The 26,209-nt window shown below is 39.0% G+C and overlaps 1 protein-coding gene across 17 annotated transcripts in view; it reads right to left on the bottom strand.

Moving 5' to 3' along the window:
* LOC116448603 (poly(rC)-binding protein 3-like) overlaps window positions 1-26,209 on the bottom strand; it is a 516,599-nt gene that overhangs the window by 297,512 nt on the left and 192,878 nt on the right. For 15 of the 17 annotated variants that reach the window (XM_032119362.1, XM_032119393.1, XM_032119403.1 and 12 more), the window contains one exon: window positions 6,535-6,591. The exons of the other annotated variants lie outside the window; for them this stretch is intronic. The gene's annotated coding sequence lies outside the window, so the exon portion shown is untranslated. The remainder of the gene's footprint in view (window positions 1-6,534; window positions 6,592-26,209) is intronic. 17 annotated transcript variants of the gene reach the window in all.

Genomic DNA, 26,209 nt, shown 5'->3' with positions numbered 1-26,209 from the left:
CTGCTTGTTTGAACTCATGCTTGGAAATAGTCTCTAAAGTGAACTGAAAGCATAAGGATTTGAACAGCTCTACTAATACATACATAAGCTATACTATACAGGATGCATCCCGATGGAGAGAAGACATTATGTAACTATTGTTAAGGAAAAAAGCAGCGCTGAAGGGAGAAGGCAGAGAAGAAGGAAGGGAAGGAAGAAAAAGAAATCCAAAAAGCAGAGACCCAGGGGATGAATTAGTAGAGAAGAGTTGGTGGTTTCATTTTCACTTGTCTCCCCAGGCCTTGGTAACACCTATAGCTCAGCCTACTATATTTAGAAATGGATGTCTTCCTGCAGGTTTATTCAGTGGTTTGAACTGGAAAAAATTCTCTTGTTGGGGGAAGAGAAAGGGAGAGGGCAAAATACCCTCTTGTGCTGTGAAGACTGAAATTATATTTCAGATTCAACTAAGTCTGCAGTAGAATAAGACACCTGATTTTGAATCAGAACTTGGAGTTAAATACACTTACATAATTTCAGCATTAGTGGTTGGATACGAAAAGGCAGTCGTTTATTTCTCCATTTGTTAGCAGCTCCATTCTCTGAAAGATAACTTGGTTTCCCAGACACAGTTGGCAGGAAAGTCAGATTTTTCAGTTTATGAGATACCATTATTTCCCTTTCCACCAGCCCTGCCACATATTTACATCAGAAAAAACCCAGCAACTCTTTGAAAATTACCAATAAACCAGAAACTCAAACAAATTTTTAATTCTAGGGAATAAAACATTTGAGTTTCTGACATAAAATGCCTTTTTTCCATTATTTGGATGGGCCATCTTTATCTCAGCTGAATGAGAGAAAATTGGATCGAATTAAGAGGTGCTCTCAGTTACTTGATACCAATTCAAATGTAAAGCATGCCTGGAACAGATGAGTGCCTATTAAGCCTATGGAAAGGATTATCAGGTGATCTCAACCTATGGAAAGGACATCTGTATTCTAAGGGGGAGGGAGAGGAGGGGTTACTAACAGTAAATCTGAGTGGTCTGCTGGAAACTTTCACAGGGAGAGCACTGAGCAGCAAATGCTGTCCAAAATGGATACAAATATGTTGTCAAGTCGCCGTGACAGATCCATTATGGGCGAGCAGCTTAGCAAAATGAACTCGATCTCAACTGTCTCGCAATATAAATGCCACAAGCTCAGAAGGACCTGAGCTTCCAGTTCCCCCATCCCTTACTGCAAAAGTGAGTTGGCATTCAAGAGAAGCAGCAGGTCAAGGAAAGCCTTATTCACAAGAACAGCCACTCTGGGAAAGACCCTCCTGTTACATGCCAAATCTGCCACACTGTGAAAACTACATTTTCAAACACATATGCTCCCACAGTTGCTCTCTTCAGCTGCAGCTGGAGTTGCAAATTTCAATGCAAATTTCAATGCATTTACAGAAAACAAGTCATATATCTGTTTGCATATTCTGATTTCTCAAATTACACCAAAAATGCCATAGCACAGGACATTTTTTTCCTACCATGAACTAATGAAAGAGCACCAGAAGATAATGATCAAGTGGCGGTAGAAACTTGTAAAATGATATTTCCTCAAGATTTTAGCAGTAATACTTTCAATCTATGATGTATACATGGGACATATATGGGTAAGTGATGCTAGAGGTTTTAAAACATATTCAATTTTCAAAACCAGAATATTTAACACAAAGTTAAGTTTTATGATAACAGTTAAGGCCACATTACAATCTTTGCTCACGATTATGTGATTGTTCAGCAAAAGACATTTCAGCACATATTTAAGTCTCATTAAAGTCTCAAGAATGAGAACCTTCTGGTTCGCTGAGCCATGGCATGAATAGCCAGCCACACTCAAAGGATCTTCAGAGTAACTACAGCGGCAAGGCAGAAAGGTGGAGACTGAGAAAAGGTGAAGTACACTATCTCCACTATTCAGGAAGATTTCTCTTGCACTGTGATGAGTTTAGTAGGAAATTAAATAATCTACAAGATTTGCTATTAATTCTTCCCTTTAAAATTACTGCTAGAGCAGACACTAAAGTTTCATAGAGGATCTCTTGATAATTCAGTATAGTACAAATACAGCTGCATGTGTAGATCTGAGTGCAGGGACGTGTGGAAGAGTGTATCAGAGAAAAGGCCCAGTCAAATATGTCCTCCTAGTCAACACAATGAGAGACAAAAGTACCGCAGGCGCCCTCAGTGTAGAAAATACAGAGAACTCCACTTGTTAATTAAAATCTAATCCTCGATTTGCTCCAAAAGCCATGTTTGATGCCACAAAATAGGAAGAATAGCAAGGACTTCCTCCTGGCTGATGATGAACTAGCTTAGTATGTTGCTCCTCAGGATGAGATACTGCTGCAAAAGTATACAAACATTTCATGCACAAACCAAATCACGCAAGAATCACTTTATATCTTTTTCTTTCTGCTCTCCACTCTTCCTCTTTTCCAATGCTTTAGCACAAGAGCAATCCACCTACTGGTGAGGTCTTACTGTTTTCCAGTTCCACCCAATAAATGGACTGACAGCTGCCACCATGGCTCCTAACCTTAGCCGAGGTACAACGGTGAGTTTCCTGCCATTGCAACCCAGCCAGCACCATGTGGCTCATTCACGGGGTGAGGATTCCTCAGTTACATCCAAGAGCTGGCCAACAGTCATCATACAAATGGTACACATTCTCTCATAGTCGCTTAAAGTCACCCGAGTATTTCAGCAACCATTTCCACTCCCCTTCCACTCACACATTTTTTAAAGCACATAGTGCAGTGTTTACTACAATACTTTTACTACAAATGCTTTGTAAGACCTACATACTGGTGCCAGTTCTAGCTTTGGAGGGTTTTTGAGATGGAGAAGGGCTTTTGCTTTCCTTTAACTGGCCAAGTCCTCACTGGCCATGATTTTTTGTTTGTCTGCTTTTGTGTTTTATTTTTTTTTAAACAAAAACAATTATATTATTGCCATGAACTCTGATTAGATATCCAATTTAATAGACTTTGAATTTTGCACTTTAGTCTCAAAGGACTCCATAATATTATTAGTACAATTTGTTGAAACTAAGTGATCTTCAGTTTTTCAGGTGCCCATATTAAATGAAAAAAGATATTAACTTATGGAAACATCTGAGCTTAGTTAACATTTTCAAATGATGACCTTATGAGACTGGATAAAGAAGCAGCCATTAACATAAACTGGTGGACTGCCATGAAACCAAAGGAGAAAGATAAAGAGATATCAAGCAGATTAGCATTGACTAAAACCCAAACAAACAACCCACACATTAAAAAAAAAAAACCAAAAAAACAAAAAAACCCCAGCCTCCAGTCTTCAGTGTTTACTGCACATATAATGTAAGGTTGTTATTTTTACTGACATCTTTCTAAGCCTCTGCACATTGCAGTGCCCTCTAATAGAAACAACACTGTCATAGCAGAAGTAGCTTCATTTGCAGCTCTGTCTCCACTGAAACTTTATTTTTTGCTTTTTTCAGCTCCAAATTAATCTCTGGGGGGAACAGTACCCAATGTATGACTGCTGAACCATACATAATGATATCACTTTAATAAATAATTCTAATAATTAGGTTAAAAGCAAAGCAATATGATGACTAATTTTTAAAAGTGAGTTCTTACATGTATAGTGCATGTTCACTGTACAGTTTACCTCTCCTGTACTTTTGAACTACATGTGGATGGTGCTCCTTTATTTTCTCCACACAGCAGTTACTGGCATTATTCCTTAACAGAGAAGCAGCTTTTCCCAAATACCTTCAGCAGATTTTATTCTCTTCTGCCATCCTTAGAGGACCTGTCTGAACCTGGCCATTATGACTCCAATTTCATCCCCTTTGTCCTTTTGCTGTGTTCAAGCCATACAACTGATAATTAAGGCAGAATGAATCAAGGTGGGGAGTTGCCATCACAACAGGTAATTAGACACTAGCAATGAGAGAAACCCAATGAACCAGGGATAATGAAGGATGTTTTTAACAGTATTTTTTCACTTTCCCATCTCCATAAGCTTCTCATTGTAGCTCCTGCATTATAACCTCTGCCACTGAGCTCTCACTTTATGGCTCTTCCCCCTCAGCTCCATATTTCCAACTTACTGGAATTTCATCTCCTGAAACAGCTGCCTGTGTGCCTGCCTCTCTTTTACAGCAAAGTGCTGCTCCTCTTGCAATAATAAAAGTCTGTCTATCCTTCTCCCCATATAACAAGCTATATACACATCAAATCCACTGCCTGACATCTATTTTCCTGGTGGATTTTAGGACATTAATTATGTTACTACAAAAAGTTTTCAGTGTGTTTATGGCTTGACAACATTTTTTGTGTTACAGACTGTTATTCTGTTACTCTGTTTCTGGTTTAAACCTGTGGTACAATCTATATTCCATTTCCTCATGATCAGACTTTCCAGAACATTGGACACTTGCTCCTGTCACAGTGAAGGAAAGAAATGGTCCACTTAGATCTTAGATTTTTCCTCTTTTAAGGAAAGATTTATCTATAAAATGCCTTGATCTTTTATGCTACATAACAGATACTCATATGCACACACAAACACAAAGAAGAAAACCTCTACTGAAAAGATGAGCTCATGGAGTTCTCTGATATGAATCCTTCCCTTTCTGCAAGGAAGGACAGTTCCACATATTGCTGCAGCACCATTTTTCCCTTTTCTGCTTCCCACAAGCAAGAATGGATTTATCCAATCCATGATAAAAGGCAACATAGCAATGGAAAAATACATCAATTTGATCCAGTGTACCCAATCACATTTCCATAACACACGTGTGTAACACCAATTTCTTTCAAGCACTCCTGCACTTTGAGTGCGACTCTCATTTGTGGCATTCATTCTCAGACCCCGTTAAGTGCCTGCCTGTACAATAAATTGCAAGGTATTACATGCACACAAACTAAGTGACATCTTATCTAGGAAAAAACAAATTTCTGAGCTGTAAATCACAATGAACCGACATTTTAGAAGCTGCTCAATCCATGTGTGATACATAGGTCTGGATGGCAAACTCTTCTGGTGTTAAAAATATTATCATATGTTTTACCTTCCCTGTCATTAAATTTACTGTCACTTCATCATCCCAGTGTTAGTCTGGTGCTACCAGTTTGCCTTTGATGGTCTGTATCAATATGAATGAAAAATGCAAGTTAAAAATCCCAAACATATTTGATACCTTGAATAAATTGATCAAAGTAAAACAGGCTGGAAGAAGTGAAACTCTCTCCCACACAACTTCATAAAAAGAGAACTATGAAATATAAACATTAAAGTTCCAGAAATTTATCATTATGTTCAGACTAAAAGAGAACACATGGACATTTTTTTTTTCTACCTTCATTTTTAAATCCTAACTATAAAAATGTTAATGTAAACAGCAACATGTATTGTAATTAGGATTCAATATCCTACCAGGAATATATCTATATCTTGTCTAGATTACTTCAGAAAAAGTTACCTCGCAACTTGAAAAATGACATAATTAAATAGTCTTCTAAACTGCTCTTCAGAGATGGCAAACTAATAGCTATTTGTCATTTTTTTTTCTTTTTTATACATAGAAATTTCTACTGCAACTTTAAGCTGCAGTTCCAACTTTTTCAGCTCAACTCTCTACAATTAAATGCACTTTTCCACAATGCATTTATTTGATTGATGCAAACAGTGCAGGACAACATTTGCCTAACTGCTTCTGATTGCCAAAATCCTTCCAGGAATCATTTCCACGGTAGATGTTCCCATGATGAAGTGTTTCTGGAGCCTTACACAACCTTAACTCAAATCCTTTCACATTTTCTTCACTGTTTCTCTAGAACTGGGGCAGCCTCACATATTTCAGGGTAAGCAAAACTCCTGCTTGGTCACACTGCTGTTTCATAAGACCAAATAGATCTGTAGATGCATGCCCTAAGTATTAAACAATTGCCATGAATAACCAAATTCAGCAAACAGAACAATATGAAACGCTACCCTTACATTAGTCTCACTTTTATGTACTAGTGACATGCTTGGACACCTTTTTTAAAACACTGCAAATTGATTAAATAGCCAAAGAGAAAAGAGTTCCATTATGTAATTTAGTGTTGTTGTCCATTACTACACCCAAACAATTGTCTATTAATGTACGAGCACATGGGCTATATATCAATTATCCCATATTTTATGAACTGTCTTCTCATAAGCCCAAATATCCTTTTTCACAATAGAATATCTTAGCACCTTATTTCAAGAAATAAGGTTTACTGAAGTTACTTTTTTTTTGTTAAATATCTCCTGATGTATATTTTTTCTACATAAAATGGTAATTTATAATAATTTAAACCTTGAAGTGTCATTTGGGAGAGATGGAAAGGGAGGCAAATTTTCATTTCACTACTACTGGTGAAAATGCAAAATAAGAAAGATAAGAAATTGCACTTAGACTAGCATAATCAAGATCAATATTTGTCATGTGCTGATAATGTAATAAGATGTGTCAAATTCAACTTACCTATCACATCAGATGTCCGTGAGCCGCAGTTCTGCCTCAATCCGAAGAAAACTTGACCTGTTGAATATGAAGCAACACATTTTCACTCATGATGAAGTCTTGTCCTCTTTAGAACAGACTAACAAACCATGGATTTTTGTGGGGAAGAACCAAAAGCAGTTTAGCATCACACACGACTTATGATGCCAAAAATTTATTTTCACTTTCTGTTAAAATTCAAATACAAACAGATAACTTTGATTTCCCAGTGATCTATCTCATTTTAATATTTATACAGTGCTCTCTGGGGTCCAGCATCTGGCTCTAAGAAGTATCTCAGAAAGATGTACAAAAACCCCTAGAGGTTACTGATTGTTAAAAATTGGTATGCACAAATTCTTATAATGCTCTTTGAACAAATCTGCAAGGACCAGAAAACAAAACATGATTTTCTTGCTTTACTTCCCCTTGTCATCTTTGCTCCATTCTACATATTTTTTCTCTCAGAATAAAGTCAAAAGAAAGGAATGGAAAAGGGAAATGGAAAGAAATAATGAGGACTGTCAGGGAGATGAGGGGGCTTTTTTCTGCCAACAGCATATCAGTTGCATTTTTATAAAATCAGGTCTCTGAAAATCATAGCTGTCAAGTATTTAGTCACACAACCTGAGATCTTGAACAGTTTTGCTGAAATTTCTTGAGCTATAAAGCAAGACAAGCAAGACTCCCTATCATCCTAGAAACCAAGTAGAAGTTTAGAGGTGCCCAACACTCATAAATGTATGTAGAACATATTTATAATGCTGATATTCTTGAAAAGAAAACAGCTTTAACTCTCTATTAGCATGACAGTAACACAACATGAATGCGAGTTTGAGATGATACAACACGCCATCTACATCTTTCGGTGTACAGAACTGCAAGTGTGCTATATTACCTACCTCCCAAGCGAAGCACGAAACATGAATCCACTGTTGCTGACTTACATTGTTTCACTGACTGCACTCAAGCAGCACAAGAAATTTTGTTTCAGAGTAAGCAACAAAAAGATACACAAGTCAGGATCATTTAACCTATGACACCTGAAACTGGTTTTTTTTACGCAATATCTATTAACGTTGTCCTTCCTGTATTTCTTTTGGTCCTACAAATGCAGGAAACTCGACTGCATCAGAATGGGGTCTGTAAGCAAAGGCTCAATCCCATTTCTACTCACCTGAGTGGCAGAACTTCCATTAACTTGACAGGGAGTTATAGCAGTGCCTGAATGGCAAAAGATATCCTCCAGGACCCTCTTTCTTGCTTTGGGCTAGAATGATATCCATCAATATTTCAGGATATAAGAGGAAGGAAAAAAAAATGTAGTTGTTTGGGAGAGCTGAGAGAGGGGATTATTTCCATGGTTTGTTTGTTTTGTGGTGAGCCATGTTTACACAGAGCTAAGTGCAAACAAGAAAGTAAAAACTAACACTGTTCCGTGCAGCAAGGTTCCATTGCAACCAGCAATTTGGCTTTAAAATGCATCAGGAAATTTGCTCAGGAATAATACTGTCACAGCACACTTGCATGGTATGAAGAGATGCAAACCATCAACTTTCTGATATTGCCTGTAAGCAAATTGCTTTGTCATGCACTTACACCTTCATGCCAGAGAAGAGTTACACATTCCTTTGTGCTGATTTGCATCACTTGTTTGCTATTACAACAGTTTTCCTAGGGAACATTTCAATAATTAAAAGAGACAAGCTTTAAGCCAGCTGGGCAATGCTCTGCAGCTCAGATTAGATGTATCCACTGTTTTCAAACAAACAACTCAAAGCTGATTCTCCACCCCCACCCCTGTGAATTATACTTCACTTTGCTTTACACTTCCTGTGGCTCGAATGTCTTTGAAGTAATATTTGCGTTAGGTCCTCGGAAGCAATCAAACCTCTGTCTTTGAAACTATTAGGAATAGGAAGTGAAACCAGCTCATTTAATTCCCTGCTGTTCTCAGAAGGGTCCCTCTCTACATTTCCCTGAAGGTACACCAGTCCTGTGGGCTTCAGTGGGTGGTCCAGGCATTTGAGCAGGCTCTGCCATAGGAAGAGCCATGACTGAGAAGGGCTTTCACAGACTCTTTCTGTGAGGGTCTGAAAACATTTTAAAGGTGGGTGGCAGGATAAACACTGGCATATTTATCTCATCTTTATAATATATTTGCTGAAGTTTGAAGGAAAAAAAAAATTAATGCTTTAAGATCCATAATGTCTTTAAGAATATTACGCCATGTTTTAAATCCATAGTGTATTTCTCTTTATTTGCATTTTTGTTCAGAGGAAGGTTTACGAATCAAAATTGGCTCAATGAAAATATATTAGCAACATATTCAATCATTGATACATATGTTTACCTAGATTAAAAAAGTTAGCTTGAAAATTCACCAGGTTTAATACACAACGTTTTCCTTCTTTTAATTTCAAATGTATTTCCTCATATAAAGAACAGAAAGCATTTCCTTTTTACATCAAGATGGAGTTCATGACTCAATATTCTCTTTCTTTCCTTCTTTCAAAAGACCACCACCTTTCAGTGCACAGTTATGCAATACCAATGATGGAAAAGGTCCACGAGCAAATCCTATTAGTTGTGCTCTGTGCTGTTTGTCTGCAATATGGCTGTTTACAACAGGGAATATTTTATGTTTGGACTAACCCATCAGAGCAGGAAACATACGATATGAAAGCTGATACAAATACAATTGGAAAAACGTGCAAGTCACACAAACCAACATCCAAGTTCTTAAAAGAGTTAAAGCTTGAAAAAAAGTGTAATTTTCTCAGTGAGCAAACTATTTGGCATGGAATGTTATTCCATTTTCTTCTTAAGGTTGTTTTACATTTATAATATATATATTGTTTTGTATTGTTAAATTCTCCCTCAAGTAACAATCTAAACACCTTCAACTCTAAGTTATGACTCCCTGATGTCTGAGGCGAGACATTAATTTATTGTTTCAAGTATGGGAAACAACAACAGTTCAGGTATCGCAATGCCTCTAAAGACGAAGGCTTGTTTAGCTACTGCTCTGTCCCTCTGCAGAGTTTCCCAATAAGCCAGTCATGATGGGATAAGCAGAGCAAAACTACATGTCCTGGAGAAGAAGCTGCTCACCTTCATGGGAAGGACACATAGAGAGCAAAAGTCATGCAAGGCAAAGACAATGTGGGATTCCTGTGGTGGAGACTGCCCTGTCTGTGGCTCCCAAGGAACCAGGCACCCTGGGGAGATGTTGCTAACACAAATTTTAAGAGAAATCCCATGATGCTGCTTCTCTTTTCTGCCACTCTGTAGGGTGATAGAACCCTGTGATACAGCAATTCCAGTTTCATAGCTGTGGTACATCAGGAAAGAATAACCCAAAGCCAAAACCAAAACCCAAACCCAAACCACAAAACACATGTGGAAAGATAAGCTCTTGATTTGGGGCCTAAATGCAATATTTTTAAACCTTACAAGCCTGCACAATACTAGAGTTATTACCCAAGACAAATTTTCACATTGCACTGTTTTCTAGCCATGAAACGCTGTAAAGCCCTAGATAAGGATTGCTTCTTTCATCCCGAGCACCAGGAGACCACTGGCAATTTATCTGAAAGGAGAGGACTTTAGATAGAAACAAAAAAGGCAGTGTTGATTAACATAACTCAGTATTTTCTTTTAAAAAAAGTTTAATGTAACTGAGAAATTGAAAGTTTGGGGATATGAGTTATGCACTGCCTGTGCACTCAGAAGATACACAATTAACATGAGCAGTACAAGTTTTTCCAAGACTGCTTCTATCTAAGGTTCGTTATCTATGGACTTCTGAAAAAAAATGGAAAAGCAAAACAAAAACCCAGCTTACAAACCAAGCCAACTACCCAAACCTAAGAGATTCTACCTAGTTAGATTGAGTAGACTTGCATAAAGGAGAGGGGAAAAAAAGCAAAAACCTTTCTATAAAACTGTTGTCATAATGTTGTAAGACCATTTTACAGCTGAGCCAGTGAAGACTGCTATATTCTCCTTATGTTCCTAAGAAAATACACACTTTTTTAAAAAATAAAAAGCAAAAAAAAAAATTGGTTTTACCAAGAAACATTGAATTTCATGGCTGGCATTTTTGAATGTTTTATCTTTAAAAATGGTGCTACAAGAATTTGGACCTTGTTAATTCCCTAATGTGACCCTGAGAAACATTGCAAGTTAACACATTTAGATAAATGAGCAAACAAGTCAGAAGTGGGGGAAGAAAAACAGCTCTGAAACACAGCTCTGCATCACAGTTACCAAAGGCTAAAACTAAGATAAAGTTGCTAAAGACATCAACAGCACAATGCTTTACGTGCATTCAAAAACATCTACAATAATTGATACTAGATTAATTAACATTTTCCAGTATCATAAGTGAATGAAGTAAACTACAATTATTGCGCAGACACATTTCTGACACAGCAAAGTGGAAGCTATTGATGCAAAACTAAAAGGCTGACAGCCACAAACTGGTGAGGTCAGGTAACGCATTCTGGAAACAGTGATGCAGCACCTGCATCGTGGCAGAGCATCTGTGCAATCAGAGGCATGACAAAACTCACAGGAGCCTTGCAGCTATCAGGCTCCCACGGATCACTTGGTGAAGGAATGGAAGTGAAACACACTGCATGTCAGGGACAGCATTAAAATGAAGCATTTAAAAATTAGTGTGTGAAATGATAACAAATGCAAAAGTGTCATGAGCACATATGGGCCAGATACTTGGTAGTGCCAAGCTGTGCTCTCACAGAGCTGGACTCAGAGAGGAGGTCTGCAGGCTCTCCCTTCAAGAAGGTGTCAGTTTTTTATATAGTTCTTTAACAACTCTGTTTAAAAATCAGATAGAATTATAGATACTAAAAAACCTGAAAAAAATTAAACACCTAAATTTCAGTTTATATATATACATATTTAAGTAAAACTTTATGTGACAAACTTTTGCCAACTATTAAAATTTGAGTCAGACTGGACCATTATATGTGTTGATCTTGTGGTAGGATGTTCTTAGTTCTGTGGCTTTTCTCCTTTATTAATAAAATTTTTATCCCTTTATTTTGTAAAATAAAAACTTATTTTATATCAGGTAATAAAACTAAATTCCTTGGGATAGCAGCAACAAAATCTTTTAGCTTCCTAATTTTCTTCCCCATAAACTCATTCATCACTTCATAATTGCAAAATATTAAAGGGCTAATGTAAGATCCAAATACAGATGACTTTAAGAAATCTTTGTTGCCTTTCTAAACACTTTACCATCTGTTCTGTCCCTGCTTGTCAGATTTCAGAACCTAAGATCACAGCTATATGTGAATGTGTAGTCTCTTTAGCCTTCCGAACCAGACATACAAATAAACTCTCAGAAATAATCCTCAAATAAAGGCAAAGGGCTCGAGATTGTCATACCTGCTGAAAAACCTCATTGACAATCACTGACTAAATCCAATATACACGTTGACAACTTTAGATCTATGCATTACGTTTTGGGGAATAAATGCCACTACATAGTTAGCCTTTATAGAGCAAAGCTTTTGTTTTGTATATAAATCTGCGTTTAATGAGCCTTGAAAGAGATGATTGCTAAATAACAGCCTGCTGCATTCAAGCTCAACTGCCTCCAATTATATTGTTTATAATTATATAATTGTACAATATAATGTGTGTCCAACAATCCCTGAGTTTTATTACTGCACAGCACTATGACACCAGTGTAAATCACCTTTTCACTTTCACAGTCGGCCTCTTTAACTTTGCTTAGTCAGCCAACACAAATGCACAGAGAACTGCACTTTTGACTGCTGAATGCATCAAACCAGCTGTGTTGGGTTGACCCTGAGTTGATGGACAGTCTTTAAGACCAATTACGCTTCTCACAATTTACATATTTAAACCGCACAGAAAGGCGGGACTTCCCCTTTTGGTCGGAGCTCGCCTGCTGGAAGGTGGGGGGGGCTCCGAGCCTCCCGGCCCCGCTGGGCCGGGCCGGGGCCACTGCCCCTTTCCCCCTTTCTCAGCACCACGGCACGGACCCTGGGTCGCTGGGGGGGACTGTCCCAGAGCCGCAGCCAGCTAAAACCAGCCATGGACTGCTCACAGCTAAACCCATCCAGCGCAGCTTCTGGGGACAGGCGGGTCCCTCTCCTCTCCATGCGGAGCCGGCGGAGCCAGCGGGAGCCGGCAGAGCCTCCTGTCTGCAGCCAGCACACTTCATGCTGAACTGAAGAGGACACCGTGCAGCCAGCAGCACAGAGGGAGCGAGGCTTTCCCCACCGTAAAGCCCGAACAAGAACACCCTTCAACATGGCGGTTTCAGAGTCAGAGAGAAAGAGAAGTGAGTCACGTGGGACGGAGCTGGAAATGGCGACAGGAGAGAAGAGGGCGGTGCCGCGATTCTGGCGCGCAGCTTAAAAGAAACCTTCTTGCATGCCGTGGTAAGAAACCGTAATACCACAAACTGTTTGTCTCTTTAATCCATTTGAAGAACATGGGGGGATGGAGTATCCTCGTGTGCCTATGAAGTTTGTGAAGAATGCCTATGCCAGGCTATATAGAAGTAGTGAGAGGCTGTTAGAGACTTGTGGCGAAGAAAAGCCTCTGTGTGCAGGCTAAAATAACTTATCCTTAAAAAGATGAATAACCCCATGTGATGGCCCATGTTTTGTAGTATGAAAGAACTGTGAAATTCTTCATGAGAGAGATGTTCTACACACAGCAGACTGTTTGTTTCCGGGCGGGTGTGCTGTTGGTGGCAGTTTGGGAACCACGTGCAACTGAAGGAAAACCTTTTCTTCCTTAAGCATAAGAGAAAGACTTTTCAAGAACTGCAACACTGACTAACATCCCATGTTCTGTTATCCCTTGTGTGAGCTGGATAAAAGGAGAGAAGTGCTGGAAAAGGGGGGGGGGGGGGGGAATTTACTTTAATTTTGTTTCGTTGTTTTCTCTTTACTTTTAATTCTGTTAGTAATAAAGCTCTTTCATTGTACTGCAACTGTTTAAGGTTTGTGCCTGCTTTGCTTTTCTCCTAATTCTTATCTCACAGAAGGAAAATAAGTAAATAATGGATATTTTGAATCAAAACCACTACATTTAATTGGTGTTTCTGCCCGGTTTCGAACTCAACCCGCTACATCAATGGTGGAGAATGCGGGCAATTAATGAGCGCTGTGAGATGAAGATTAATTAGGAGAAAATAATAAGCAGAGCAAGTAGAAAGTTATAACATTAAGTAGAATAATAGAAGAAATTTGCTTTGTAGTAGTGGTAAAAATTCTAGGGGTGGAGGTTTATGTAATTTGTTTTCTTTTAGCTCTGGTTTTGCTATTTTAAGTAACTTTTGGATATGTAAATTTTAAGAAGCGAGGGGTGGAATGTGTTGGGTTGACCCTGAGTTGATGGACAGTCTTTAAGACCAATTACGCTTCTCACAATTTACATATTTAAACCGCACAGAAAGGCGGGACTTCCCCTTTTGGTCGGAGCTCGCCTGCTGGAAGGTGGGGGGGGCTCCGAGCCTCCCGGCCCCGCTGGGCCGGGCCGGGGCCACTGCCCCTTTCCCCCTTTCTCAGCACCACGGCACGGACCCTGGGTCGCTGGGGGGGACTGTCCCAGAGCCGCAGCCAGCTAAAACCAGCCATGGACTGCTCACAGCTAAACCCATCCAGCGCAGCTTCTGGGGACAGGCGGGTCCCTCTCCTCTCCATGCGGAGCCGGCGGAGCCAGCGGGAGCCGGCAGAGCCTCCTGTCTGCAGCCAGCACACTTCATGCTGAACTGAAGAGGACACCGTGCAGCCAGCAGCACAGAGGGAGCGAGGCTTTCCCCACCGTAAAGCCCGAACAAGAACACCCTTCAACATGGCGGTTTCAGAGTCAGAGAGAAAGAGAAGTGAGTCACGTGGGACGGAGCTGGAAATGGCGACAGGAGAGAAGAGGGCGGTGCCGCGATTCTGGCGCGCAGCTTAAAAGAAACCTTCTTGCATGCCGTGGTAAGAAACCGTAATACCACAAACTGTTTGTCTCTTTAATCCATTTGAAGAACATGGGGGGATGGAGTATCCTCGTGTGCCTATGAAGTTTGTGAAGAATGCCTATGCCAGGCTATATAGAAGTAGTGAGAGGCTGTTAGAGACTTGTGGCGAAGAAAAGCCTCTGTGTGCAGGCTAAAATAACTTATCCTTAAAAAGATGAATAACCCCATGTGATGGCCCATGTTTTGTAGTATGAAAGAACTGTGAAATTCTTCATGAGAGAGATGTTCTACACACAGCAGACTGTTTGTTTCCGGGCGGGTGTGCTGTTGGTGGCAGTTTGGGAACCACGTGCAACTGAAGGAAAACCTTTTCTTCCTTAAGCATAAGAGAAAGACTTTTCAAGAACTGCAACACTGACTAACATCCCATGTTCTGTTATCCCTTGTGTGAGCTGGATAAAAGGAGAGAAGTGCTGGAAAAGGGGGGGGGGGGGGGAATTTACTTTAATTTTGTTTCGTTGTTTTCTCTTTACTTTTAATTCTGTTAGTAATAAAGCTCTTTCATTGTACTGCAACTGTTTAAGGTTTGTGCCTGCTTTGCTTTTCTCCTAATTCTTATCTCACAGAAGGAAAATAAGTAAATAATGGATATTTTGAATCAAAACCACTACATTTAATTGGTGTTTCTGCCCGGTTTCGAACTCAACCCGCTACACCAGCTTACCAGCCTCAGCAGAAATAAGAAAGTAATGGAAAGGGTCAACTCACAAAGATGAAAGGGGGAAGAAAGGTACTGTCTATACAAGGAAGTAAGGGAGAAACAAAAAGAAAGAAAACAATTAGTTCAAAACCCTATATAGAGTTTGTGATTGCTTCTTAGGGTGTTTCTTGTTGGCAGATACTTCCAGATATTGTGCCTATCCAAGATACCCAGGAGAACAAGTGCAAAGCAGTTAACATTAGCAGGTAATGCTCTTTGTATTATTCTTACTCCTATATGGATATTGCAGCATTTGCTGTGATGCCACTAAAATTAGTAAAAATCTTATTAGCAAACACATCATTATGCTGTTAAATACCTACACAAACCTCTCATTGTTCTCTATATTCAAACAGAATTTCTGCTCTCTCTTCCATCATTTGAAAACTAACCCAACTTCCAATCAGCAATTAATACAGTAGTATTCAGAATATAATTATAACTCCTGCCACAGAAATTTAAGCCCCAAAGTCATCCATAAAACACCTTTTTGACTTAATAGGGGCACCATTTCTTTGTTTTGAAGTTTTGTTACACACACCTTCCAAAGTAATAAAATTCTTGTTTTTAAATGTGGCTTAAAGCCCTCTGCCTCCTTCCTCTCTTCAAGCACACTCTCCACACAGGAATCTCTTCTTCAGTACCAGAAGTCCTTACACCCACACCACCCGGCCTTTTAATCAGTGAAGTTCCAGTACTGCAACCCCCTATCAGAAGGGCTCCCATCAGCACACAACTACCTCCTACACTCACCCTCCCTTCTCTTTGCTCTTGGCTACTTGTAACTTTGAATTGGCCTGTGATGACTTTTAAAGCTTGCAGCTTAGTTTTACTTCAAATCAATACACTGAATGTTGACAATCTGAAAGTTTGATCTTTTTAATGTTTTTGGAGTTGTGTGGCTAGTAGTTGAGCCCTTAAAAGGGGACTTTAGGCGTAGGGCTTCACGTCTTATAAACTACTGCAGTCTGTCCTCCTCCCTCATCAGCATTTTCACACCTTTAAAATTGCTGCACTTGGAGGCACCTGTACAGCAAGATGCCTCTTCCTGTGCTTGACGACTCAAGTCACTGTCTTCTGAAATCCACTGCTATTGTTATTCTTACAACTCTGAGAATTTACTAAATTGAGGGAAGCTGGTTTAAAACTAAGATTAATTTTTTCAGCATTACCAATAAAATTACTGCAAACCCCTTTTCAGGTCCATTGGTGCCTTTTCCTGGTCTTAAAATCAAGAGTCATACACGTTTAGAAGGGGAAAAGGGATTTTACCTTGGTATTTATTTTAAGGATCCTTAGGTGCACATGTCCAGGTCATGTGCATCGAGATGCACCCCGCCGAGTATGCCTCAAAAGATCGGGTATAACACTATAGGTTTTACTAATTAGCATATCTATCAAAGATTCCCCAATGAGAGGCTCGAGTGAGCCCCCCTCCCCAAGGAGCCTTCCCCTGGATGGTTCTGTCTTGGTTTACAGAATATGTTCTGGAGAGGACCTTGGGGTCTGGGGCACACTGATCCCTGGCTACAAAGCTTCTAAAATGTTTAGTCTCTCAGCTTGACAAACAAGTCCAAGAATGTAGGCAAAAAGCACTGAGAATACAGAAGTTGTAAAAAGGTACAACAGGGGTGGAAAAGAAAAGGCAAAAAATCTTCATGGCATCACCATTAACTCCAATATTGCTCATCAGTTCCTAAACAGTCCCTTAACTAGAGTCTATGACTATGGAAAAGCAAGGCATCTGAACTTCTCTTCAGTTTAAATGCTCTTTGGGAACTGTAGACTAAATTAAAAATCAACATTCAATTATAATTATGTAGTTATTTTAAAATAATAACTGCATCACTTTCTTTGATCTTGAAATGTTTCACCATTTTTTATCAAACAACCCACTTTTATATGCCATTTCTTGTAAAGATTCCTCAAACTGATCTTAATACAAGTGTTTGTATTGTGTTGAATAGAAAAATGTCAGGTAGCGGAAAACATGATCACTGTCTCATAGTTTTATAAAACTGGTTGTTACAGCAAGATATCCCACATAAATGACAAACACACCAATATTAACTTGCATTTAGATTTAGCAAATCATTTCCTATAGCCCAGCAAACTTGTTTAAACAGAATCCAAGCAGAAGCCAATTAAAGGAAACATCCAGGGGCAGAAGGGAAATGGTGCAGTGAAGACACAGTGTCCCCCAGCCACTGGTGCTCTTGGCCACTGCACCTGGGCCTGGCAGTGAGGCCACAGGGAAAAGCAATGTGCTGTCAGCAGAGGACATAGCACCACTTTTATTCCCAGCACAGAGATCTCCACAGCTTCCAGATCCCCAGAACTACTCAAATGTATTGACCCAATTTCCAACTGCTGCCCTAACTAAAACAACTGGGAGAGTTTCTCACTGTGTCCTCCCCAGGAGCTCAGCCTCTTCCGAGGTGAGCATCTGCACCTTGCCTTGAACGCTGGTGCTCATTACAGCAACAGGAACGATAATGCTGATGGAAGAGACACTTTCTGCTAAAACCTGAGAACATAAATACACCTTAAATTGCTAAAGCTGTTAAATAAAATAGGATATTTCTAAAATTCAGAGTACTTTCATTTGCCATCTTGTTTCCAAGTCTCTGGGATTTACTCTTCTACATTTACAAGCTTTCCTCTGCAAAAATAATGGCTACATGTTTTGGGCTTTTTGAACAAGTTAGCAAGGGTTCAAGTGTTATCCTCATCCTTCTTCGATTTTGCTGCAGGGGAAGGAAGGGCAAGCCTTGTGTGATCTGCAGTAAGGAGAAATGACCATTCCGAGTGTGGAACCTTGAGGACATTACCTGAGAGCAACTCCAGAAGACCCCACTGTTCGTAAGCAGTGCCTGGTGCATGAAATGATGACTCCCTGTGTGTTTCAGCATTTTAAATAAACAGGCATCTGAGCTCTTCTCACCTGGCTTGTTTTCAAGCAGAAAATTAGGTCCCAGCAAAAGGGAGAGGAAGCACTTGGTAGGAAATGGAAAGGTAAGGCAGGGGCAAATTTAAAGCTGTCAGGGGAGGCAAAACAAAATAGGTAAAAATTTGTTACTAACTGAGGAAAAAATATATATGAGAAAAAAACCCCAAACCAAAGCAGGTTATATGTTAAATTTTGGATCAGTTTTCTTTCACAAATATAAACATTACCTTTAAGAGGCTTTTCCAGTATATCTATCTGGACTTCTGCAAATTCAGAACTGTCATAATAATTTGGGTTTTCTCCATGTTATTTAAAGGTTGTTTTCCTGACTGCTAGACATGGACTCCTTGGACTCCAGAAGTTACTGACTTGCTGCAGAACTGCTTCAGAAGATAAATTTTTGTTCAATATTAATTTTCTTTCACTACCCCTATCTGGAGAAGTGGCATTGTTAAATGAAATAGTCATGGCTCTAAAATAAATAAAATGTGTTTGTAAGCAAGAATGTTCAAATAAGAATGTACACTTCAATTCAAATGTAAAAAAAAAATAGAGAAGGTAAAAACAACAGCAGACAATTATGTCAAATTTAAGAGGAAAGAATGCGTCTTCTTGTCCGAACCACTGATAAAGGCCACTTTCCACTCAGACGTATAAATTGACAGTAGATAAGAAAGCAGCTGAAAAGAATGTCCATTAGATATTAGATTTTTTGCTGAGAAATAGAAATCCTGCTACTCTGTAGATGATAGACATAGCAAACACTTCAAACGGATCTCATCTTACTATACACACATTTGTGACCTGTTGTTTCCACAGGCACTGTTACCAGATGCAGCAATTTTCTGGTTGGCTTTTCCAGCTACCTCAGAAAAAGATCTTCCTTTTCAATCTGCAGAAGTCCAGGAAAATGTACTTTTAGCATGCCAAACTGTATGCACTTTAAGCCCTGAATTTGCAAAAGCTTAAAAGAAATCTGAGCAATAAAAGCCTTCTATAATTTATTATTTTTCCTAGAATGTGGGGGATAAAATGCACAATTGAAAGACTTCACACAGTTATATGCAGTTGCACACCCAGCAGCTCTATTGCTGACAAAGAGGTCTTGGTTCCTTTGACTTCCATCTCAAACAATCTTTGAAAAAGTGCTCAACTATCACCAAATTTTGTATAAACTACCTCCCCGCACAAAGTTAAAGTATTACAAGAGGGTTAAGTATTTTTGCTTCAACAGCTTCATCACAAAATCTATCTCCATTTAAAAAAAAGAAGTTAGTGCATATGAATGTAAGTTTCTTACTTCTCGTTTCCTTGAACAGTCTTGTACCAAAAAATTTGCATAATAGGCTGTTTTAATTTATTCAGATTTACACAGAAAGATTTCAAACACGTTTTACCACCTCTATCTTTCAGGTAACCCAGAACAACTGAAGGGAAAATGTGTTTTCTTCCCCTATTTGGTGAATATACATTGATTGAAACAGAAGTGAAAGTAGAAGTCTTTATTTATGGGTTCATCAAACATGGTATGCTTTAATCTGATTCAGAAAAGAGCCTGTAGATGCCACAACGTATTTGAATGCATGATGGCACAGGTAAAAATAAAAAGAAAAAGTAAAATCGATGAGGTCCATTTTAACCGAACACGCTAAAATATTTCCTAAAAGAAATTGAAATGAAAAAAGAAAAGTCTAAGTTAGGAGTTTTCCCATCAGTATTAGATTTTGTTCTGTACTGAGGTTTATGTCCTTGCTGACAGCTGGCAGGTAAATACATTACTGCAAGCAACCAATATACATCCCTTGATCAATCACTACAAGTCCACATCAGGAATTTAAATGTTCACACCTTCTTTATACAATAATTTTACACCTGCTGAAAATATCCATCTCTCCATGCTTTCTCTCCACAATCCTTTCTTTCCTTGAAAAAATAGTTTCATTACCCAGTGAAAATTTTCTTAGCATAATTTTTAAGGCTATAGGGTATCAAACAGTCATTCATGATATCACAGATATAATAATACATCATTCATCCATTGGTCACACACATTTTGACTGTGCCTGTCAGGCAGGGATAGGTTTAAATATTACAGAACCTGAAAGTGAACAGCTTTTCCATCTCACATGTAAAATATATATGATTCCAAAGCCTGCATTCCTGGATGATATACTGATACCAGGATCAGTTGGCTTTCCACATGGGATTCATCTGCAAGAAGTCTCAAATCTTGTCAGCATAGGCATTCTAGGACCTCCATTTTCCACAGCGGCATATTTTACTACTGTTACCTAATAGAACAAAAGAGCTCTCTCCTGCCTCTGTAGCACTAAGAAGTGCTGTTCCTTGGTCATGCTTGCTGAGCCCTCTGCTTGTGCCATGAGCAAGAAGGATTACTTCAATGGGCAATGATTGCTCTCAGGAGGTTTTAAGACTAATTTCAAGCTTCACCTATGCAATCAGATCTTGCGTCATCTGGCAGGTATTCAAGAGCCCAAAATGCCCACAGCCATATGTCTGGAGCCTGTGCTGAAAAGGATCTTCAGCTTTTTGGAGTGAAGTTCTTGCAGGAACTGAGATCCACCATTGAATGCTTCTCTCTCCCCTCACATTACTTATTCACCTCCTAAAGGAATTTATTGGTTCAGCAGGAGAGCAGGTAACTCCCTACCTTGCAGAAAGGAGAAAGGACAACCTAGTTCCCTTCTGTGAATTCACATGGCCTCTTTAAACTCCTCACAAAGCCCCACTGGGAAGCTGCTCTGAAGCATTTTCAGGGCTCTGGAGTGTTGCTCTCCTTTATGAAAACGCTGACATTATTGCTGTGTCTTTTTTCAAAGATTTTGTCACAGTTAAGACAGGCAGAGCTTCCCTTCTGGGCCTATCAGTATTTCTCTGGGCTGTCAACCATGGAAGTTTCCAGCTCTAAAAGCACAAGATAATCTAAAAAAAGAGGCATTTGCCTTAATTGCCTTTTACTTTCCAAAAGTTCTTAAATTCTCATTCTTCACCAGCCTGCTAAAACCATTCATCTGATGCTTTTTTTTCTTCTTTTTCTCATTTTAATAGTACTGATTCCATTTTTAGCTCTGCCCCCTCATACAAATGTTTCCCTGCCTGAAGTCTTATGAATTCTGCTTGGACTTCTTAGCAGGACTCCCTCATATGAAATAGGAGACTTCATTTTTCTCTTTTTTAACTGTGCTGCATCTACTGAGCTAACAACTAAGGGATGCAGCCTGGTTCCTTTGCATAGGAACTGAGATGTCCCATGTACCCACATTGTAACTCATTCCATGAATCAAAAAAATTATCAAGGACCAGCAAAGCTAGGAAACACGATGCCTATGTACTGAAGCAGCTCAGTCAGGCAGCTGGGATGAGCAAGGGCTCCTCAGGACCACTGCTATCTCCATAGAAAGCCACTTCAGGCTATATTGACTGCTGAAAACAAGTACAGCACAAACACACCTGCCATGGATGTGGATGGAAACCACCTGGGTCCCAGGGAGATTTATTTCCCTAGACTTCAGACTGCAAGACCCACCCTAGAGTTCTTCCAGAGCTGGCCCTGGAAGCAATCTTTCCACACATATTTGGATGTGATCTGTCAGATGGGAGGTGGCTCCCTGTTGGCCACTATGGGTAATGGTGCCAGTGGGTAGCACTGCCTCCTGCCCTGCACCAAAGCATTGCCACCTTGGGGGAACACAATCCCATGCCCTTAACAGATTAGCAAGAATGGGGATGTGCACTTATTCTCAGCTTTAGTGGTGGGAGAACATAATCAAAATAATTGGAACTGAAAGTACACCCACACTGATGCTTCAGATCCATGTCCCATATTCTCAGGAAGAAAGCAGGATGAAGGGGAGTTTCTTCCTTTGTATCTCATATTTTTTCTGTGAACATTCAGAGAAAAAAAAGATGAAATGCAATGGTCTGATGAAGCCTTAGTATACATTAATTTATTACAAAATAGGACCAGATATTCTGTGTTTTGAGGCAAACTAGTGCATGGAAAATGATGATTCGGATAATGTAGCATGGTTATGGTACACATAGAAATTCTAAACACAAGTAGGTTTAGGGTTTTTTTTAATGTCTTGGCTTAAGCGGATTCTGAATATCCTAAAAACACACTTCTTCTCTATACTTCGTGTACCAGCCTAATTAATTCTATTTTGAAACCCATAAATGGTTCACATGTGTTTTAACACACAAATTCTAAGACAAACAAGGTTTCATGTGTCTCAAATGCTTATGTTTCTTGATGGAATATTCTTGCTGGTCCCACACCCCCTTCTTCAAGATGATGATTATTAAGATAATCTTTAGTAAGACAAAATTTGGAAACAAGACCTATACAAAGTCAGGAATTTCTTACTGTCCTTTCCAAAAGAAATTCATTCCAGGATAAAGATGAAGAAAATCTGGCATCATTAATGTAAACCCTTGTACCTTGGACTGAAGAAGAAGGTGCTTTAACCTGTATGCTGACCTGCCACATGAGTGTTATTCAAAAAGCAAGGTCAGGTCTTTAACATCAGAACAGAGTTTTTTGTTTGCTTTTTAAACATAAGTGACAGTATAATATAAACCAATTCATGAGATCAATATTGAAACCATTGGAATAATATGTATCTCTTATCCCTATCCACACAGCAATTTAGTCGCTCTACATCCCATCATCAAAATGATGGTTTTGATCTCTGTTTTTTCTGAGATTGGCCCAAAAGAGAAGAAAAGCTGAGAAACCATGACAAGAAAATGCAATGCAAAGATTTTAAAAGATTTTCTAATATATTACAGATGTGATATCCTTTCTAGAGTGAAAGAGAGCTTTAGATACAATCCAAGTATATTTCTGTCCTCAGTTTACAAAATCAAATTCTTCACATCCACAGGGCTCTTTTCCACTATTTTCCTAATCTGATTTATGAGGTCACTAGTAACGATGATTACTATTAATATTTATGGTGCCATAAAAATATCATTAACTTTATTTAAAATTAGTTCAGTCTCTTCCTTTGTCCTATCTATCCTCTGGCTTACATTTGCATTGGTTAGTATAGAAAATGAAAAGAAAAATCAGGAATCTTTCCAAGCCTAAGGTTGGAAACTTAGGTTTGTTTCCACTGAGGATATTTTCTAAGATTAATTGTGGGTTAAGGTTGGTTACTCTATAATTTCTCTCTGAGAAGAACTACATAGATGCACTAGCAAGTTATAAAGCCAATAAAATACCTCACATAACAGAAAGTTTCACAATACCTTTCAGGCATCATAGACATGTTTGTGATCATTAGGTGGATTTTCATCTTACGTATTTTGAAAATTGTAGGTGAAAACCTCAGTTATAACAACCTTGGTGACAAAAATCCTATTTTTTTGGTGCAATTTTAGACAGCTACAAGATGGACATTAGAAAGACTTTCCATAGGTAAAAGTGTTTTATTTTGATTAGTGTTTTCCAAACTCTTTTTTTCCCAAAACGCATTTGCAAATTTTTGCTTGTGCATAAATCCCACGTCAGTTACTAGTGAGGTCATAACACACCACTGCTGCAGAGCAATGAGAGCACCGTGGTAAGACCCAAGTTCAGAACACCCAGCCATTTCACTGCTTTCTGGCAGTATCCTGGGGGGATTTCAACATTATGTTTAACCTCACAGTACTCACACGCTTTGGGATACGGAGTTGTAGATTTTTGTTGTCAAATCATATTCCATAAACTTTAAGACAAGCTCTGCCAGCCCAAACATGAAGATCTAACTATAGATAAAGCATGGAGATGGGAGATGTTGAAAGAATGCAGTTCTTTACCTCATCAACAATTTCTGGCAGGTTTCCATTAAAACTTCAAAAACATGCATAGCTGAAGGTAAATCAAACAACATGTGTGATGCTACTGGGAAAGGTCTGAGTTTGCAAGGATCACTTAACAAACCACAGCTTATGTTCTGTGTTGCTAAGGAGAACTCCAGAGTAATAGATTATTCATTAAATAAAAAACAAACAAACAAAGAAACAAAACCCCCCAAAAAACAAAGAAACAAACAAACAGAAAAATATGTTAATTGGAACAGGAGTCATCAGAATGAACACTGTGTGAACATACATAGTAAAATCTGAAACAGGTAAATCTGTTGTGGGCATTCTGGTGAAGGTGCTTAAAAATCCCCACTGGGCATCTATATAGTTCTACTTCAAGCCAATAAACATTTGTTGTCCTTTGATTATGTACCTTTACTGTTCCTGCTGAAAAAATATTATTGTTTTTCCATTTTTTTTCAGTTCATCTGAAATCTGCTCATTTTTCCCTTCTTGTTTTAAATATTTTGTACGTGAGAAAAACTAGACATACAAAAGCTTCCCTGATCCCATGCAAATTCAAGTTACTATTCAGAGAAGTTTAAGTTATGACTAGTTTGTCTTTTCTTGTGATTCCTATTAAATGAGAAAAAAAATCCACCACATCTACTAAAAAAATTGTTCAAGACATGGCAAGCAAAACATGATACTGTTCCGAATGACTTCAGACCCAAACCTTTTAAACCACTTGAACACTTCAATATGGAGTCAGGTTGTCCCACTGATTATTCTATGTGATAGAACCAAAACATAAAATTAAATGTCGCAACAAAGTGAAAATTTATGCATTCTGGTGGAAGAGCTTGCCACTGCACTGCAGTCACAGTCATCACCAACACTATGTTTGACTGGGCAGTGTTCTTTTCCCCTAGTCCAAGCAAAGTAGAATATTTCCCAAGAAATCACCCTACCACAATCTCTTTTGCACTTGTACTTGTCTGTCTGCCTTGTTCTGTAATCCCAACTACATAAAGGTGGTAAGAGAGCTATTATGGCTTAACTCCAGACAGCAACCCAGCCCCTTGCTGTCGCTAATTCAGTTCCCCTAGGTGGGAGAGGGGAGAGAATTGGAAGAGTAGAAGTGAGACCACTGGTAGGTTGAAATAAAGACAGTTTAATAGCAAAAGCAAAACAAGGAATTCTTTCACCACTTCCCATGGGAAGGCAGGTGCTCCATCCATAGGAGAGGTGGACTCCATCACACACAACAGTGACTTGGGAAGAAAAATCCTATCACTCTGAACATCCCCTCCTTCCATATTGTCCTTCCAGCTTTATAGGCTGGAGCATGATTCCGTATGTATGAAATGTCCCTTCAGTCTGTTGGGGCCAGCTGTCTTGTCTGTGTCCCCTCCCAACTCTTTGTGTACCCCCAGCCTCCCCTCTGCTGGGGTGGGGTGAGAAGAAAAAAGGGCCTCAATGATGCAAGCACTGCTCATTGGGAACATAACTATCTCTATATTATTCTGAAAGAAAAATAAACCTTTATATCCTTTATACTATGCTACTCTCCACTCAAGTATATTTTTTTCTCTCAGTGTAGAAATAAAAATACTCCAGGCAAACAAAATTAAGGAGATGATTTGTTTGTTGTTTCAAGTTTCATGACTACATCTCTACTGTGGAAGCCAAAATGTTTCAAATCTCTTTGGAGCCATACAAAGCACTAAGTACATTTCCCACACCTTTTGTTGCAGGTTTTCCATTACTTAACAAGAGTAAATGAAAATAGGAGATACATTTGTAATTTAGCCTAGTTCAAAAAAATGCATGTACAAACGGGTGTTTGAGCAAACAGAACAAAACCAATCTGAAGGACAGTGGGCGTAAATTGTTCCTAAATACCTTGTGAAACACTATTCTTCTGAGGTAAGAAAACAGGAAACTGTAAGGATTAAATATTTTAACCACACACTTCCTGAATTTTGGTAGTAGTAGTTAATGACATGGTAATACTTATGATCTTGTAGTCTGCTAAGCAGCAACAACTAGAGTTGAATCACCACAGCACGAGTGAGTTGCAGGAGATTTACACTCTTGCGAGTGCAAATGTTCAATTTAAGTTAATTCTTTAGTCCTGAAAGTATCATTC

Source organism: Corvus moneduloides, chromosome 1 (assembly GCF_009650955.1).
Source record: "Corvus moneduloides isolate bCorMon1 chromosome 1, bCorMon1.pri, whole genome shotgun sequence".
In the NCBI taxonomy this organism is placed as follows: Eukaryota; Metazoa; Chordata; class Aves; order Passeriformes; family Corvidae; genus Corvus; species Corvus moneduloides.
Note: the sequence above shows the minus strand (reverse complement) of the source record. Positions and strands in the feature narration are given on the sequence as shown.